The 16416-nt window shown below is 45.2% G+C and overlaps 1 protein-coding gene across 3 annotated transcripts in view; it reads left to right on the top strand.

Moving 5' to 3' along the window:
* The window catches only part of ppp1r16a (protein phosphatase 1, regulatory subunit 16A), a 116101-nt gene that overhangs the window by 38719 nt on the left and 60966 nt on the right, over positions 1-16416 (top strand). The window contains exon 2 of one of the 3 annotated variants that reach the window (XM_072254303.1): positions 7968-8061. The exons of 1 other annotated variant lie outside the window; for it this stretch is intronic. The gene's annotated coding sequence lies outside the window, so the exon portion shown is untranslated. Of the gene's footprint in view, positions 1-4620; positions 4659-7967; positions 8062-16416 lie in introns of those variants that run through there. One more of the 3 variants, XM_072254306.1, reaches the window with a different exon arrangement.

Raw genomic sequence — 16416 nt, 5'->3', positions numbered from 1 at the left:
CAAGTTTGCGGATGACACGAAACTGGGTGGCAGTGTTAGCTGTGAGGAGGATGCTAAGAGGATGCAGGGTGACTTGGATAGGTTAGGTGAGTGGGCAAATTCATGGCAGATGCAAATTAATGTGGATAAATGTGAAGTTATCCACTTTGGTGGCAAAAACAGGAAAACAGATTATTATCTGAATGGTGGCCGATTAGGAAAAGGGGAGGTGCAACGAGACCTGGGTGTCATTATACACCAGTCATTGAAAGTGGGCATGCAGGTACAGCAGGTGGTGAAAAAGGCGAATGGTATGCTGGCATTTATAGCAAGAGGATTCGAGTACAGGAGCAGGGAGGTACTACTGCAGTTGTACAAGGCCTTGGTGAGACCACACCTGGAGTATTGTGTGCAGTTTTGGTCTCCTAATCTGAGGAAAGACATCCTTGCCATAGAGGGAGTACAATGAAGGTTCACCAGATTGATTCCTGGGATGGCAGGACTTTCATATGATGAAAGACTGGATGAACTAGGCTTATACTCATTGGAATTTAGAAGATTGAGGGGAGATCTGATTGAAACGTATAAGATCCTAAAGGGATTGGACAGGCTAGATGCAGGAAGATTGTTCCCGATGTTGGGGAAGTCCAGAACGAGGGGTCACAGTTTGAGGATAGAGGGGAAGCCTTTTAGGACCGAGATGAGGAAAAACTTCTTCACGCAGAGGGTGGTGAATCTGTGGAATTCTCTGCCACAAGAAACAGTTGAGGCCAGTTCATTGGCTATATTTAAGAGGGAGTTAGATATGGCCCTTGTGGCTACGGGGGTCAGGGGGTATGGAGGGAAGGCTGGGGCGGTGTTCTGAGTTGGATGATCAGCCATGATCATAATAAATGGCGGTGCAGGCTCGAAGGGCCGAATGGCCTACTCCTGCACCTATTTTCTATGTTTCTATGTACTGGTTTGCCTATCACATAGATAGCTAGGGTGCCACATCCATGGTCAGTCTGGCCAACGGGGTGGTCCTCAATCACAGAATGATTTACGATGACCAATTAACCTACTAACTGGTACATCTTTGGACTTTGGGAGGAAACCAGAGCACCCGGAGGAAACTCAAGCTGTTCACAGGGAGAACATACTCCTTGCAGACGGTGCCGGTCCAGAACTCTGAACTCACAGCCCTCCGAGCTGTGATAACGTTTCTCTGACCACAGTGGTACTGAGGAACCCATTGCAATACGCCTTTCCAGAATCTTCCAGTCCGGCCAAGGGACTGGAGGCTGGAGACCCCATGTCTAAGAGTGTGGAGCCAAGGGCTGGAGGCAGCCGGTCTGTACATGTGTGTGTATGTTTGTGTGGGTGTGTGTGCGTTTGTGGTTGTGTGTGCACGTGTGCATATGTGTGTTGAGGTATGTGTCTGTGTGGGTGGGGTATGTGTTTCTGTGGGTGTGTATATATGGGGTGTGTGTCTATATTTGTGTGTGTGTGTATCTGTGAGTGTATGTGGGGGATGTGTCTGTGTGTTTGTGAGGGTGGGAGAGGGGCAGCGTTTTGCTGTTGTTTTGTTCTGTTATTGTCTTGTAGTTGATGCTTGTGTTCTGTTGAACATTCTAGACGTGCTATATTGCCACTGGAATGTGTGGCAACACTTGTGGGCTGCCCCCAGCACATCCTTTGGTTGTGACATTTCACTGTGCGTTTCAATGTACACATGATAAATCAATGAAACTGAATCTGAGAATTGGCAAACTTAGATACCTTACTCTTCCTTCCTCATTAGTCAGAGGGTGGTGAATCTGTGGAATTTGTTGCCACAGACAATTGTGGAGGTCAAATCATTGGATAATTTAAAGCAGAGGTTGATAGGCCTATTAGAATGGGAATCAAAGGTTACAGGGAGAAGGCAAGAGAATAGTGTTGAGAGGCATAATAAATCTGCAATGATGGATTGACACAACAAATTTGATGGGCGAAATGGCCAAATTCCACTCCTATATCTTATGGTCTCCACGTTACAGTATAAACTGTAAACAGTTGTGGGCTGAGCATTGGATGAGGCACAGCCTCCTTCCCATGGAAACTGTGAGTGCTGCAGGGTGAGCAGGTTCACATTTCACTATTATTATGATACAGCTGGAAAGCTGGGCACGTGTGTGCAGTGTAATCACTGGTCTGATTTGTAAACAACCACTGTCCCTTTTCCCGTCAGTCACTTTTATCCAGCACAATATCTGATCTGCCTGGAGGGTAGGGCGCACAGGCTTTAGGCCTTAGACATAGGTTCTTGAGCTGAACAGAGCAGAGATAAGGAGGGATTTCTTCCACTAGAGGGTCGTGAATCTGCAGAATTCATTTCCACAGATAACTGTAGAGGCCAAGTCATTGAATATACTTAAAGCTGAGGTTGACAGGTTCTTGATTAGTAAGGACATCAAATGTAACAGAGAGAAGGCAGGAGAATGGGGTTGAGAAGGATAATAAATCAGCCATGATGGAATGGCAGATCAAAATTGATGGGCCAAATGGCCTAATTCTACTCCTATGTCTATGGTCTATCAATGTGTGTGCGTGGGTGTTGGGAAGTTGTGTTGCGTTTGTCTGGGATGTTGGCAGGGTCACACTTGGAGTACTGGGTATCTGGGATGTTGGTGGGACCATATTTGGACTACTGAGTACAAGTCTGGTCACCCTATTAAAGGAAAGATGTTATTAAACTAGAAAGAGTGTAGAAAAGGTTAACAAGGATGCCGCCTGGACTTGGAAGCCTGAAATAAAAAGAAAGGTTTTGTAAACTCCGTCTTTAAACCCTGGATTATCAGAGGTTGAGGAGTAACCTGATAAAGGATACTAGGCTGAGGGTTATGGACAAGGTGAAAGCACATAGTCATTTTCTGAGGGAGAGGTCACTAAAAACGTGGTGGCAGTGGAATAAGATCAGAAGCAAGAGATTTCAACGGGACATCTGGGACAGCTTCTTCATGTAAAGGCTGATTCACTATTCTGATAACAGCAGGATAGAAGCTGTGTCTAGAGAGAGCAACTAGAAAATACTGGAAACTGAAACCTAGTGAATAATAAACTCACAAAGAATGTGGTTTCCCCTAATATTTGTGTCGTTTGTTAATGCTAATACTGTACACTAACTCAGGCTGGTGATATCCCACGATGTGTCAGACCACCTTGGTCAGTTTCTCGACCGTTTCACCAACGCCCACGTGTAGGGTCGGGCCGCAAGGTCTTCCTGAGGGCTACAACCTGAATCACATCTGATGTGTCTTGTGTAGTCGTGCCAACTGTTGGTGCCCCTGCCACCTCTGTCTCTGCTGTGCCCTTCTGCGCTGATGCCCTCTTTTACTGGCCATAGCACTGATGCCCTCCCCTTCCCACCACTGAGCATAGTATCTAAAGTCTGTGGGTGCAGTGATGGGTTCCTTATGAGGTGTTGCGATCTGCCTTACTGTGATTTATAATGACCTCATTGGTAATGTACAGACAGAGCCAGGTAACCTCACTGAGGTGTATAAAATCAGGAGGGGTGTCACTGTAGCATGGCGATTAGCACGCCGCCTTACAGCACCACTGATCAGAGTTCAATTCCTGCCACTGTCTGTGGGAAGTCCATATATTCACCCAGTGACTGTGAGAGTTTTCTCCAGGTGCTCTGGTTGCCTCCCACATTCCAAAGATGAACGGGTTAGTAATTGTGGACGTGCTGTGCTACCACCGAAGTGTGGCAACACTTATAGGCTGTCCCCAGCACATCCTCGGACTGTGTTGGTTGTTGACAAAAATGCATTTCACTCTGTTTCAATGTACACGTGACAAATAAAACTAATCTTGAAAGCATAAGACAGGAGCAGAATTAGGTCATTCAACGTTCAAAGTAAACTTATTATCAAAGTACATTATGTCACCATATACAACCCGGAGATTAATTTTCTTGTGGGCATACTCAATATATCCCTAATAGAATAATAGAATCAATGAAATAGTGCACCCATTCAACCAGTGTGCAAGGGACAGCAAGCTGTGCAAATACAAAAGGAAAGAAATAATAATATACAAGCAATAAATATTGAGAACGTGAGATGAAGAGTCCTTGAAAGCAAGTCCATAGGTTGTGGGAACATTTCAATGGTGGGGAAAGTGGAGTTAAGTGAAGATCCTGAACCTGGTGGTGTGGGTCCTGAAGCCCTTGTACCTTCCTCCTGATGGCAGCAGCGAGAAGAGAGCATGAACTGAGTGTTGGGGTCCCTGATGATGGATGCTGCTTTCCTGTGACAGCACTGCAATGGGCTCAGTGGCTGGGAGGGGTCCCCATGATGGACGAGGCTGCATCCACTAATTTTTGCAGGACTTTTGGCCCATCAGGTCTGCCCTGCCATTCCACCATGACTGATCTATTACACCTCTCAACCTCATCTCCTGCCTTCTCTCCATAACCTTTTACACCCTGACTCATCCAGAACCTAGCAATCTCCACTTTAAATCTATCCAATGATTTGGCCTCCACAGCCGTCTGTGGAAATGAAATCGACAGATTCAGGTATATTCACGATCATAGGTTCTTAACCTTTTAAACATTGTGATTGTGCCTGCCACTATGGCTTCCTTTGACAGTTCTTTCCATATCCTCAGGTCTCCCGCTGAAGACCTGCCTGATCTGGAAAGCACAGGTATGTCTCCAGTGTACTGCAGTAAGCACCCACGATATTATACTCACCCATACTGTACTGTTCTCTGCATTCCTGACCTGGGAGGCTGAGGGGAGATCTGATCGAGGGTTATAAGATTATGAGAAGTATAGATAGAGTAGACAGACAGTATCCTTTTTCCCAGGGTGAAAATATCTAATGCAGAGGGTATGCATTTAAGGGGAGAGGGGGTCATTTCAAAAGAGATGTGAGGGATTTTTTTTTACACAGAGAGTGGTGGGTGTCTGGAATGCACTACCAGGGATGGTGGTAGAGATAGAAACATAAGAGACTTTTAAGAGACATTTAGATAGGCATACGAGTATAAGGGAAATGGAAGGATATGGACATTGTGTTGGCAGAAGAGATTAGTTTAATTAGCCATTTGATTACTAATTTAACTGGTTTGGCACAACATTGTGGGCCAAAGGACCTTTCCCTGTGCTGTACTATTCTGTGTTCGATGAGACACAGGAGGCAGGAATCTGGAGCAACGCACAAGGCACTGGAGGAACTCAATGTGTCAGGCTGCATTTGTGGAGACAAAAGGGCAGCCAATGCCTTATGCTGCCTGATCGCCTGATCGCCTGATCTCCTGACTTCCTGCACAGTTCAGAGTTTACTGACAGCCGAATCAGAGCGGTGTGGTGATGTCCTGCACAGTTCAGAGTTTACTGACAGCCGAATCAGAGCGGTGTGGTGACTTCCTGCACAGTTCAGAGTTTACTGACAGCCGAATCAGAGTGGTGTGGTGATGTCCTGCACAGTTCAGAGTTTACTGACAGCCGAATCAGAGCGGTGTGGTGATGTCCTGCACAGTTCAGAGTTTACTGACAGCCGAATCAGAGCGGTGTGGTGACTTCCTGCACAGTTCAGAGTTTACTGACAGCTGAATCAGAGCGGTGTGGTGACTTCCTGCACAGTTCAGAGTTTACTGACAGCCGAATCAGAGCGGTGTGGTGATGTCCTGCACAGTTCAGAGTTTACTGACAGCCGAATCAGAGCGGTGTGGTGACTTCCTGCACAGTTCAGAGTTTACTGACAGCCGAATCAGAGCGGTGTGGTGATGTCCTGCACAGTTCAGAGTTTACTGACAGCCGAATCAGAGCGGTGTGGTGACTTCCTGCACAGTTCAGAGTTTACTGACAGCCGAATCAGAGCGGTGTGGTGACTTCCTGCACAGTTCAGAGTTTACTGACAGCCGAATCAGAGCGGTGTGGTGATGTCCTGCACAGTTCAGAGTTTACTGACAGCCGAATCAGAGCGGTGTGGTGATGTCCTGCACAGTTCAGAGTTTACTGACAGCCGAATCAGAGCGGTGTGGTGATGTCCTGCACAGTTCAGAGTTTACTGACAGCTGAATCAGAGCGGTGTGGTGACTTCCTGAAGTGCTCTCACATTCTACTTCTATTTATGTCCCCTCTGTTTTCAGTTTTCATTTTTAATTTGAATTACCCTTGAGGTTCTTTCATTTTGCAGATGACACAAAGATTGGTGTAGTTGTGGATAGTGTAAATGATATAGTGGGATTTGAATCGGTTACAGATATGGGCAGAGACATGGCAGATGGATTTTAATCTGGGTAAGTGTGAGGTGTTGCAGTTTGGGAGGGTCAAATGAAAGGAAAAGGTGTTCACTTAATGGTTGACACCTTAGCAGTATTAAGATAGAGTGGGATCTTGATAGTTCACTGAAAGTGGACAAAGTCAACGTTCGAAGTAGATTTGTAGATTTGTTATCAAAGTACATATATGTCACTAGATATTGCAATTTGTTTTCTTGAGGGTATTCACAGTAAATATAAGAAACACAATGGAATCAATGAAAGACCGCATCCAACTGGACAAAGTGCAAAAGACAACAAACTATGCAAACACAAAGGAAAAAAAAGTAATAATAAATAAATAGCAATAAATATCGAAAACATGAGAAAAAGCATCCATAGGACGTCCTGATGAAGGGTCTCAGCCCAAACCATCGACTATATACTCTTTTCCATAGATGCTGCCTAGCTTGGGGTCCATAGGTTGTGGAAACAGTTCAGTGATGGGGCGAGTGAAGTTGAGTGAAGTCATCTTCTCTGGTTCGAGAGCCTAATGTTTGAGGGACAATAACTGTTCTTGACCCTGGAGATGTGAGTACTGAGGCTCCTGTATCTCCTCCTTGATTGCAGCAGCAAGAAGAGAGCATGGCCTGGATGGTGGGCTCCTTGATAATGGATGCTCTGAGTACACATTGGTGGGGAAGGCTTTACCCTTGATGAACTGGGCCACATCGAAACCTTTTTGTAGGATTTTCCTTTCAAGGACATTGGTGTTTCCACATCAGTGGAAAGAGGCCATATGGCATGCTGGCCTTCATTGATAGGGGTGATAGGTATAAGAGTAACAGGTATGCTGCTGTCAGACCACATGGAGTATTGTGCTCAGTTTTTGGCACCACATTATAGGAAGGATGTGGAGCCTTGCAAGAGGATACAGGAGAGGTCTTCAAGGGGTGAGTTATAAGTAAAGGATGGGCGAACTTGGGTCATTGATACAAATGACACGTCTCACTGTACGTTTCCATGGACATGTGACAAATAAAGCTAATCTTCTAATCTCATTTCAACAATGTACAGTGAACTTATGAAAGAAATACATCAGATGAGTATTAAAGGGTGCAGAGAGGGCAAGTGCAGTGTCAAGGGAGGGGCAGAGGTAGGGGGCAGTGCAGTGTTAAGAGGGGTAAGTTTTACTCAGAGCTAAAAAGCCAGTGTTGGAGCCTGAAAGGACCTCTTTCCTCTTCGAGCCTAAGAACCCATGGACATCCCAGTTGCTGCTGATGGTTAACTCTGTCCATTGCGTGGAATTGTAAGGCATGTCGGCCAGGGTGCACAATTTGCCTGTTTATTGATTTACTTGTTTGTTTTAGTGATGCAGCTTGGAGCAGGCCTTTCTGGCCCTTCGAGCTACATCACCCCAATAACCCCCGACAAACCTGATTAACCCTAACCTAATCACGTGACAATTTACAATGACCAGTAACTCACCTGGTACGTCTTTGGACTGCGGGAGAAAAGTGGAGCACCTGGAAGAAGCCCACAAATTCCACAGATTCGCCATCCTCTGGTCAGTCTGCTATAGGACGTATGCCATTAGGCTGGAAAGAGCGCAGAGGAGATTGACATGAATGCTGCTGGGACTTGAGGGAGAGGTTGGCCAGGCTACTACTTTATTCATTAGAGTGTAGTAGAATAAAGGCAGACCTTATGGGTCAAATGGCCTAATTTTGCTCCTATGTCTTATAAAGGTATCTGAAATCATGACGGGCATTGATGGTTGACTGCATACAAACGTCCTCCCCACAGGTTTGGGGAATCAAGAACCAGAGGCACAGGTTTAAGGTGAGAGGGGAGAGATTTAATAGGAACCTGAGGGAAAACTTCTTCACCCAGAGGATGATTAGATTAGATTATGAGAACACTCAGTCCTCTTTTATTGTCATTTAGAAATGCATACATGCATTAAGAAATGGTCAGTGTATGGACAAGATGCCAGGAGAAGTATTCAAGACAGGTACATTAACAACATTTAAAAGGTACTTGGACATGTATGTTGATAGGAAAAGTTAGAAGGATATGGGGCAAACATGGGCCTGACCAACCTCTCCCTCAAGTCCCAGCAGAATCCATGTCAATCTCCTCCGCACCCTTTCCAGCCTAATGGCATACATCCTCTGGCAGAGCAGTCAGAGGGTGGTGAATCTGAGGAATTCATTGCCACAGACGGCTGTGGAGGCCAAGTTATTGGGTATATTTAAAATGAAGGCTGATAGGTTCTTGATTAGTCAGGGTGTCAAAGGTTACAGGGAGAAGGCACAGATTAAGAGAAAATAAATCAGCCATGATGGGCTGAATGGCATAATTCTGCTGTATGTCAAGTGATCTATAGCCTTATGGGCCAAAACTGAGCACAGTATTCCAAATATAGCCTCACCAATGTCCTGTATAATCACACTTCACCCAGTCAATTGAAGTTCAAGTTTATTGTCATTCAACCATATACTGTACATGTATACCGCCAAAGGAAATAATGTGCCTCCGGCCAAAGGTGCACAACAGACTTATGGCATAAGTTAAAGTAATATCACTGGCACTTCATACGTGATGAGACCTGGGTGGTGGCGGAGTTCAATAGTCTCACAGCCTGGGGGAAGAAGCTGTTTCCCATCCTACCAGCCCTTGTCCTAATGCTACAGTCCCTCCTGCCTGATGGTAGGGTGATTGAAGCAATTGTTGGGCGGATGGGACAGTGGTGGCCTACAACATTGTTTGATGGCTGCTGGCAACAGTGGTCACTACCTTTCTGTACATTCCTGAGACCCATTGACCTGGCCTCCACACCTGCATGTGATAACAAATTCACCATTCTCTGGCTGAAGAAATTTCTCCGCATCTCTGTTTTAAATGGACGCCCCTCTATCCCGAAGTTATGCCCTCTTGCCCTAAACTCCCTTTCCACATGGGAAACATCCTTTCCACATCTACTCTGTCTAGGCCTTTCTACATTCGAAAGGTTTCAATGAGGTTCCCCCCACATCCTTCTAAATTCCAGTGGGTACAGGTCCAGCGCTATCAAACATTCCTCATATGATAACTCTTTCATTCCTGGAATCATCCTTGTGAACCTCCTCTGAACCCTCTCCACACATTCCTTAGATAAGGAGCCCAAAACTGTTCACAATACTCAAGGTGAGGCCTCACCAGTGCCTTATAAAGCCTCAGCATCACATCACTGCTTTTGTATTCTAGACCTCTTGAAATGAAAGCTAAAATTGCATTTGCCATCCTCACCACCGACTCAACCTGCAAGTTAACCTTCAGGGTGTTCTGCACAAGGACTCCCAAGTCCTTTGCATCTCAGATTTTTGGATTTTCTCCCATTTAGAAAACAGTCAGTACACTTATTTCCTCTATCATAGTGCATGACCAAGCAGCAGCCACATAATGCTGGAGGAGCTCAGCAGGCCAGACAGCAACTATGCAAAAGTGGACAGTCGATGCTTCGGGCAGAGACCCTTCATCAAGACTGGAGAAAAAAAGATGAGGAGTTAGAGTAAGAAGGTCAGAGGAGGTGAAGGGTGAAGTAAAGATCTGAGAAGCTGGAGAAAGATGCAGGGCTGGAGAAGGGGGAATCTGATGGGAGAGGAGAGAAGACTGTGGAGGATGATGGGCAGGTAAGGAGATAAGGTGAGAGAGGGAAAAGGGAATGATGAAGGAGAGGAAGTTAGAGAAATCTACATTCATGCCATCAGTTTGGAGGCTACCCAGACGGAGTATAACGTGTTGCTCCTCCACCCTGAGTGTGGCCTCATAGTGACAGTCAAGGAGGCCATGGACTGACATTGTTGGAATGGAAAGTGGAATTAAAATGGGTGGCCAGTGGGAGATCCCACTTTTTCTGTCAGACGGAGCGTAGATGCACGGCAAAGCGGTCTCCCAATTTATGTTGGGTCTCACTGATATACAGGAGGCCACACTGGAAACACTGAACACAGTAAATGTCCCCAGCAGATTCACAGGTGAAGTGTTGCCTCACCTGGAAGGACTGTTTGGGGCACTGAATGGTAGTGAGGGCGGGGTGTAGAGGCAGGTGCAACTCTTGCTCTACTTGCAAGGATAAGTGCCAGGAGGGAGATCAGTGGGGAAGGATGAATGGACAAAGGAGTTGCATAGGGAGTGATCTCTCTGGAAAACAAAGTGTGGGGGGAGGGAAAGATGTGCTTGGTGGTAGGATCCCGTTGGAGATGGCGGAAGTTCTGGAGAATTATGTGCTGGATACGGAGTCTGGTGGGTTGGTAGGTGAGGACAAGAGGAACCCTATCCATGGTAGAGTGGTGGGAGGATGGGGTGAGGGCAGAGCAGTGTTGATGGTGGTGGAAGGGAAGCCCCTTTCTTTGAAGGAGGAGAACATCTCCTTCATTCTGGAATGAAGAGCCTCATCCTGATAGCAGATGTGGCAGAGATGGAGAAATTGAGAGAAGGTGAAGCCATTTTTACAAGTAACAGGGTGGGAATAGGTACAGTGCAGGTAGCTGTGAGAGGCAGTGGGTTTATAATAGACATCAGGAGATAAGCTGCCTCTAGAGATAGAAACAGAGAGATCGAGAAAGGGGAGGGAGGTGCTGGAAATGTCCGCACTCAGGTTGGAGGAGCAACACCTTATATTCTGTCTGGGTAGCCTCCAATCTGATGGCATGAACATCAATTTCTCGAACTTCCGGTAATATGCCCCCCTCCTCCTTCACCATTCTCCATTCCATTTTCCCTCTCTAACCTTATCTCTTTACCTGCCAATCCCCTCATCACTTCCCTCTGGTGCTTCTCCCCCTTTTCTTTCTTCCATGGCCTCCTGTTCTCTCCTATTAGATTCCTCCTTCTCCAGCCCTGTATCTCTTTCACCAATCAACTTCCCAGCTCTTTACTTCACCCCTCCCCTCCTCCTGGTTTTACCTACCACCTTGTTTATCTTACTCCCCCCCCCCCCCCCCCCGCAACTTCTAACTCTGACTCCTCAGCGCTTTTTTCCTCCTGTCCTGATGAAAGGTCTCGGCACGAAATGTCGACTGTACTCTTTTCTATAGATGCTGCTGAATCTGCTGCGTTCCTCCAGCATTGTGTGTGTTGCTTTTATTTCCAGCATCTGCAAATTTTCTCTTGTTTGTGAAAGTGCATGACGTTGCATTTTCCAACATTGTATTTTATTTGCCACTTTCTTACCTATTTTCCTAATCTAAGTCCTTCTGCAGCTTTCCTGTTTCCTCAACACTACCTGCCCCTCCAGCATTCTTCATATCATCTGCAAACTCAGCAACAAAGCCATCTATTCCATCACCTAAATCACTGATATACAGCATAAAAAGAAGTGGTCCCAACACTGACCCCTGTGGAACACCACTAGTCACTGGCAGCCAACCAGAAAAGGATCCTTTTATTCCCACTCACTGCCTCCTACCAATCAGCCAATGCTCTAATCATGTCAGTAACTTTCCTGTAATATCATGGGCTCTTAACTTAGTAAGCAGCCTCATGTGTGGCACCTTGTTAAAGGCCTTCTGAAAATCCAAATAAACAACATCCACTGCATCCCTTTTGTCTATCCTACCTGTAATCTCCTCAAAGAATTCCAACAGGTTCGTCAAGCAGGATTTTCTCTTAAGGAAACCATGCTGATTTTATCCTATCTTATCCTGTGTCACCAAGTACTCCACAACCTCATCCTTAACAATTGACTCTAACGTCTTCCCAACCACAAGGTCAGGCTAACTAGGCTATAATTTCTCTTCTGCTGCCTTCCTCCTTTCTTAAAGAGTGGAGTGACATTTGCAATTTTTCAGTCCTCTGCAATTATGCCAGAGTCTAATGAGTCTTGAAAAATCATTACTAATGCTTCCACAATCTCTACCACTATCTCTTTCAGAACCCTAAGGTGTAGTTCATCTGGTCCGAGTGACTTGTGTACCCTTAGGTCTTTCAGCTTTTTGAGCACCTTCTCCCTTGTAATAGTAACTGCACTTACTTCTCTTCCCTCACACCCTTCAACACCTGGCACACTGCTATTGTCTTCCACAGTGAATACTCATTTAGTTCATCTGCCATCTCCTTGTCCCCTGTTTTTATTTCTCAAGCCTCATTTTCTAGTATTCCTATATCTGTTCTCATCTCTCTCTTATTTTTATATACAGTACCTAAAAAGGCTTTTTCTATCCATGTTGATATTGTTTGCTAACTTGCTTTCAGATTTTATCTTTTCCCTCTAATAATTTTAGTTGCTTTCTGTAGGGTTTTAAAAGCTTCCCAAATCTTCTTATCTTCCCTCTAATTTTTGCTTAGTCTGCCCTCTCTTTTGCTTTTGCTTTGACTTCCCTTGTCAGCCATGCTTGTACTATTTTGCCAATTCAGTATTTCTTTGTTTTTGGAATACATTTATCCTGCACCTTCCACATTTTTCATGGAAATCAAAGCCATTGCTGCTGTGCTGTCATCACTGCCAGCATCTCCTTCCAGTTTACTTTGGCCAGCTCCTCACTCATTCAACTGCAATTTCCTTTCCTTTACTCCACTGAAATACTGCTACATCAGACTTTACTTTCTCTCTACCAGATTTCAAGCTGAACTCAATCACATTGTGATCACTGTCTCCTCTGGGTTCTTTTACCTTAAGCTCCCTAATCACCTCCAGTTCATTACATAACATCCAATCTAGTGTAGCTGATCCTCAATGACAAGCTGCTCTTAAAAAGTCACCTCGTAGGCATACAACAAATTCACTCTCTTGAGATCCATTAACGACCTGATTTTCCCCAATCCACCGCATGAACTTTAAAGTGTAAGTTGATAGGTTCTTGATTATTGAGGGTGTCAATGATTATGGGGAGAAGGCAGGTGAATGGGTTGAAAGGGAAAATAATCAGCCATAATGGAATGGCAGAGCACACTTGATGGAACAAATGGCCTAATTCTGCTCCTATGTCTATGGTCGAGTGGGGTGGGAATGGGCAGGGTCATGATGAGATGGAGAGGTGCATCTAGAGTGTATGTGAGGCAGACCAGAGAGAAGGGACTAATTATAAGTGAAGATTAATTCAGTTTAGCTTTATCTGCTGTATGTACATCAAAGCATACAGTGAAATGTGTCGTTTGCATCAATGACCAACACAGTTTGAGGATGTGCTGGGTGGAGCCACAAGTGTCGCCATGCTTCCTGCGCCATGCAAGCCTACAGCTCACTAATCCTAACCCATACGTTTTTGGACTGTGGGAGGAAATTGGAGCGCACTTACAGAGAGAATGTACAAAACTCCTTACTGACAAGTGGTAGGAATTGAACTCTGATTGCTGGCACGATGAAGTGTTGTGCTAACCACGACACTACCATGACACCTGGTATGTTAGTTTAAGTAAACATAACTTTCAATGTGCCTGCACCGGAATTCTTCTGATGTGGGCAGATAAATGATAGGGTAGGTTCCACATCTGTAACTTCATAGAGATGGTAAATGTCTTTCTTATGACACAATGACTGAGTGTGTGGGTAAAGGGTGTTGAAAGCTACTGAGCCCAGTCAGCATCGGTTGGAGGAACGCAGTTGAGGATGACGGAAGTCAGCAGTGCTGAAACCCTCTTGCAGCTCGGCACTGATTTCATTCTAAGGTTCAGAGTAATGGACTGCAGGGCGCCGATGTCCCTCTGCTTAGGTAATCCCTCCATTCCTGGTGTGGCCTGAGGTTTGCAAATTTCTACAGATGAACCGTGGAAAGTGTTCTAACTGGTTGCATCACCGTCTGGTACGTAAGGGCTACTGCAGGGGAACGTAAAGAGCTGTAGAAAGCTGTAATCTCAGCCAGCACCATTATGGACACTAGCCTCCCTAGCATCCAGAACACCTTCAAAAAGCTAGCATCTGTCATTAAGGACCCCATCGCCCAGGACACGGTCTCTTCAGTACTCCTTTATTCTCTCTGTACCCATGATTGTCTCGCCACCCACAGCTATAAATTTGCTGAGGATACTACATTGATTGGCTTTATCTCAAATAATACAGAGAAATCATCACCCTGACACAGTGGTGTCAAGAAAAAAAACCTCTCCCTCAATGTCGCAAAAACAAAAGAGCTGGTTGTGGACTACAGGAGCGATGGAGACAGGCTAACCCCTATAGACGTCAATGGATCTGGGGTTGAGAGGCATACACATCACCGAGGATCTCACTTGGTCTGTACATACCAGCTGTGTGGTGAAAAAGGCACAACAGCACCTCTTTCACCTCAGATGGTTGAGGAAGTTTGGCATGAGTCCCCAAATCCTAAAGACTTTCTACAGGGGCACAACTGAGAGCATCCTGACTGGTTGTATCACTGCCTGGTATGAGAACTGTACTTCCCTCAATCACAGGACTCTGCAGAGAGTGATGTGGACAGCCCAGCGCATCTGTAGATGAGAACTTCCCACTATTCAGGACATTTACAAAGACAGGTGTGTAAAAAAGGCCCGAAGGATCATTGGGGACCCGAGTCACCCCAACCACAAACTGTTCTAACTGCTACCAGAATCAGAATCAGGTTTATTATGTGATGTGAAATTTGTTAACTTAGCAGCAGCAGTTCAATGCAATGCATTATCTAGCAGAGAAAAAAATAATAATAAGTAAACAAGTAAATCAATTGCGTATATTGATTCTTCAGAGTCCTGTACCTCCTCCCTGATTACAGCAGTGAGGGCCTCGGTGATGGATGAGGCATCACCTTTTGAAGATGCCCCTGATGGTGGGGAAGCTAGTGCCCATGATGGAGCTCACTGAGTTTACAACCCTCTGAATATAGAACAGTACCGCACAGTACAGACCCTTCAGCCCACAATATTGAGCTGACATCTTAACCTACTCCAAAATAAACCTACCCCTTCCCTCCTATACAGCCCTCCAGCATTCTGTTATCAATGTACTGTACCACCTAGCTAAAAATTTCTTAAATGTCCCTAATGTATCTGCCTCTACCACCACCCCTGGCAGCGCGATCCATGCACCCACCACTCTGTGTTTATAAAACACCTATGTCTGGCAAACCCCCTTGTATTAGCTATTTCCACCCTGGTTAGAATTCTCTGGTTGTCCACTTGATCTGTGCCTTTTATCATCTTCTACACCGCCATAAGGTCACCTCACGTCTTCCTTCACTTCACGAACTGAAGGTTTTTTCCCGATCCTGTGCATTGAAGACTCCATACAGACGGTGATGCAACCAGTTCAAATGCTCTCCGTGGTACCGCTGTAGAAAATTGCCGGAGTCTTTGGTGACATAGCAGACATACTGATGTTTCTCACTGTAAACGATTGTCGGAAGTTTTGAGGTGTTTCCAGGCTGCTGAGCCCATCTGTCTGGCGGGGTTTTGAAAGCTTTAATCAGGTGTGTTACTTAATGATTGTGGGGAGTGCTTAGAGCTCCTCTCCAGCACTGGATGAGTTACATGGGCAGATGAAGGTTCTTTATTCCCACACACTAGCCTTTGAGGTTGATTGTGGCCATGTCAATATGTCAGTATTGTATGAGGGCATTTCACCGATATCCCTGTTATTTTTATTTATTTTTTATAATAATAATAATAACCATTTATAGAGCTCTTTTCATACAGATAATGAAGCTGTTCAGCAAATTTCACGACATGTTGGTGATATTAAACCTGATCTAATTCTGATTTGGATTCGGAAAGTGCTTTACTATGGGACAGAAGTACAAACATGAAAATAAAAGTCAAAATGATGTTAGTTAAAGCAAGGTTAAATAAATAGGTTTTGAGCTGGTATTTAAAATTGTCAACTTAGTCCGCATCCCTTATGGCTTTAGGTATGACGAGGGGTGACCTAAATGAAACCTATAGAACAGTGAAAGGCTTTGATAGAGTAGATGTGGAGAAGATATGTCCTGTGGAGGGGGAGTCTAAGACCAGAGGACACAGCCTCAGAAAAAAGGGGTGTCCTTTTAGAACAGAAATGAGGAATTTCTTTAGCCAGAGAGTGGTGAATCTGTGGAATTCTTTGCTGCAGGCAGCTGTGGAGGCCAAGTCATAGTTAAGGCAGAGGTTGATAGATTACTTATTGGTCAGGTAATGAAGGGATTTGGGGAAAAGCAGGAGATTGGGGCTGAGAGGGAAAATGGATCAGCCATGATGAAATGGCAGAGCAGACTTGATGGGCCAAATGGC

This window comes from Mobula birostris, chromosome 3 (genome assembly GCF_030028105.1).
Source record: "Mobula birostris isolate sMobBir1 chromosome 3, sMobBir1.hap1, whole genome shotgun sequence".
Classification (NCBI taxonomy): Eukaryota; Metazoa; Chordata; class Chondrichthyes; order Myliobatiformes; family Myliobatidae; genus Mobula; species Mobula birostris.
The sequence above is the reverse complement of the archived record's forward strand: the minus strand, read 5'-3'. Positions and strand labels throughout refer to the sequence as shown.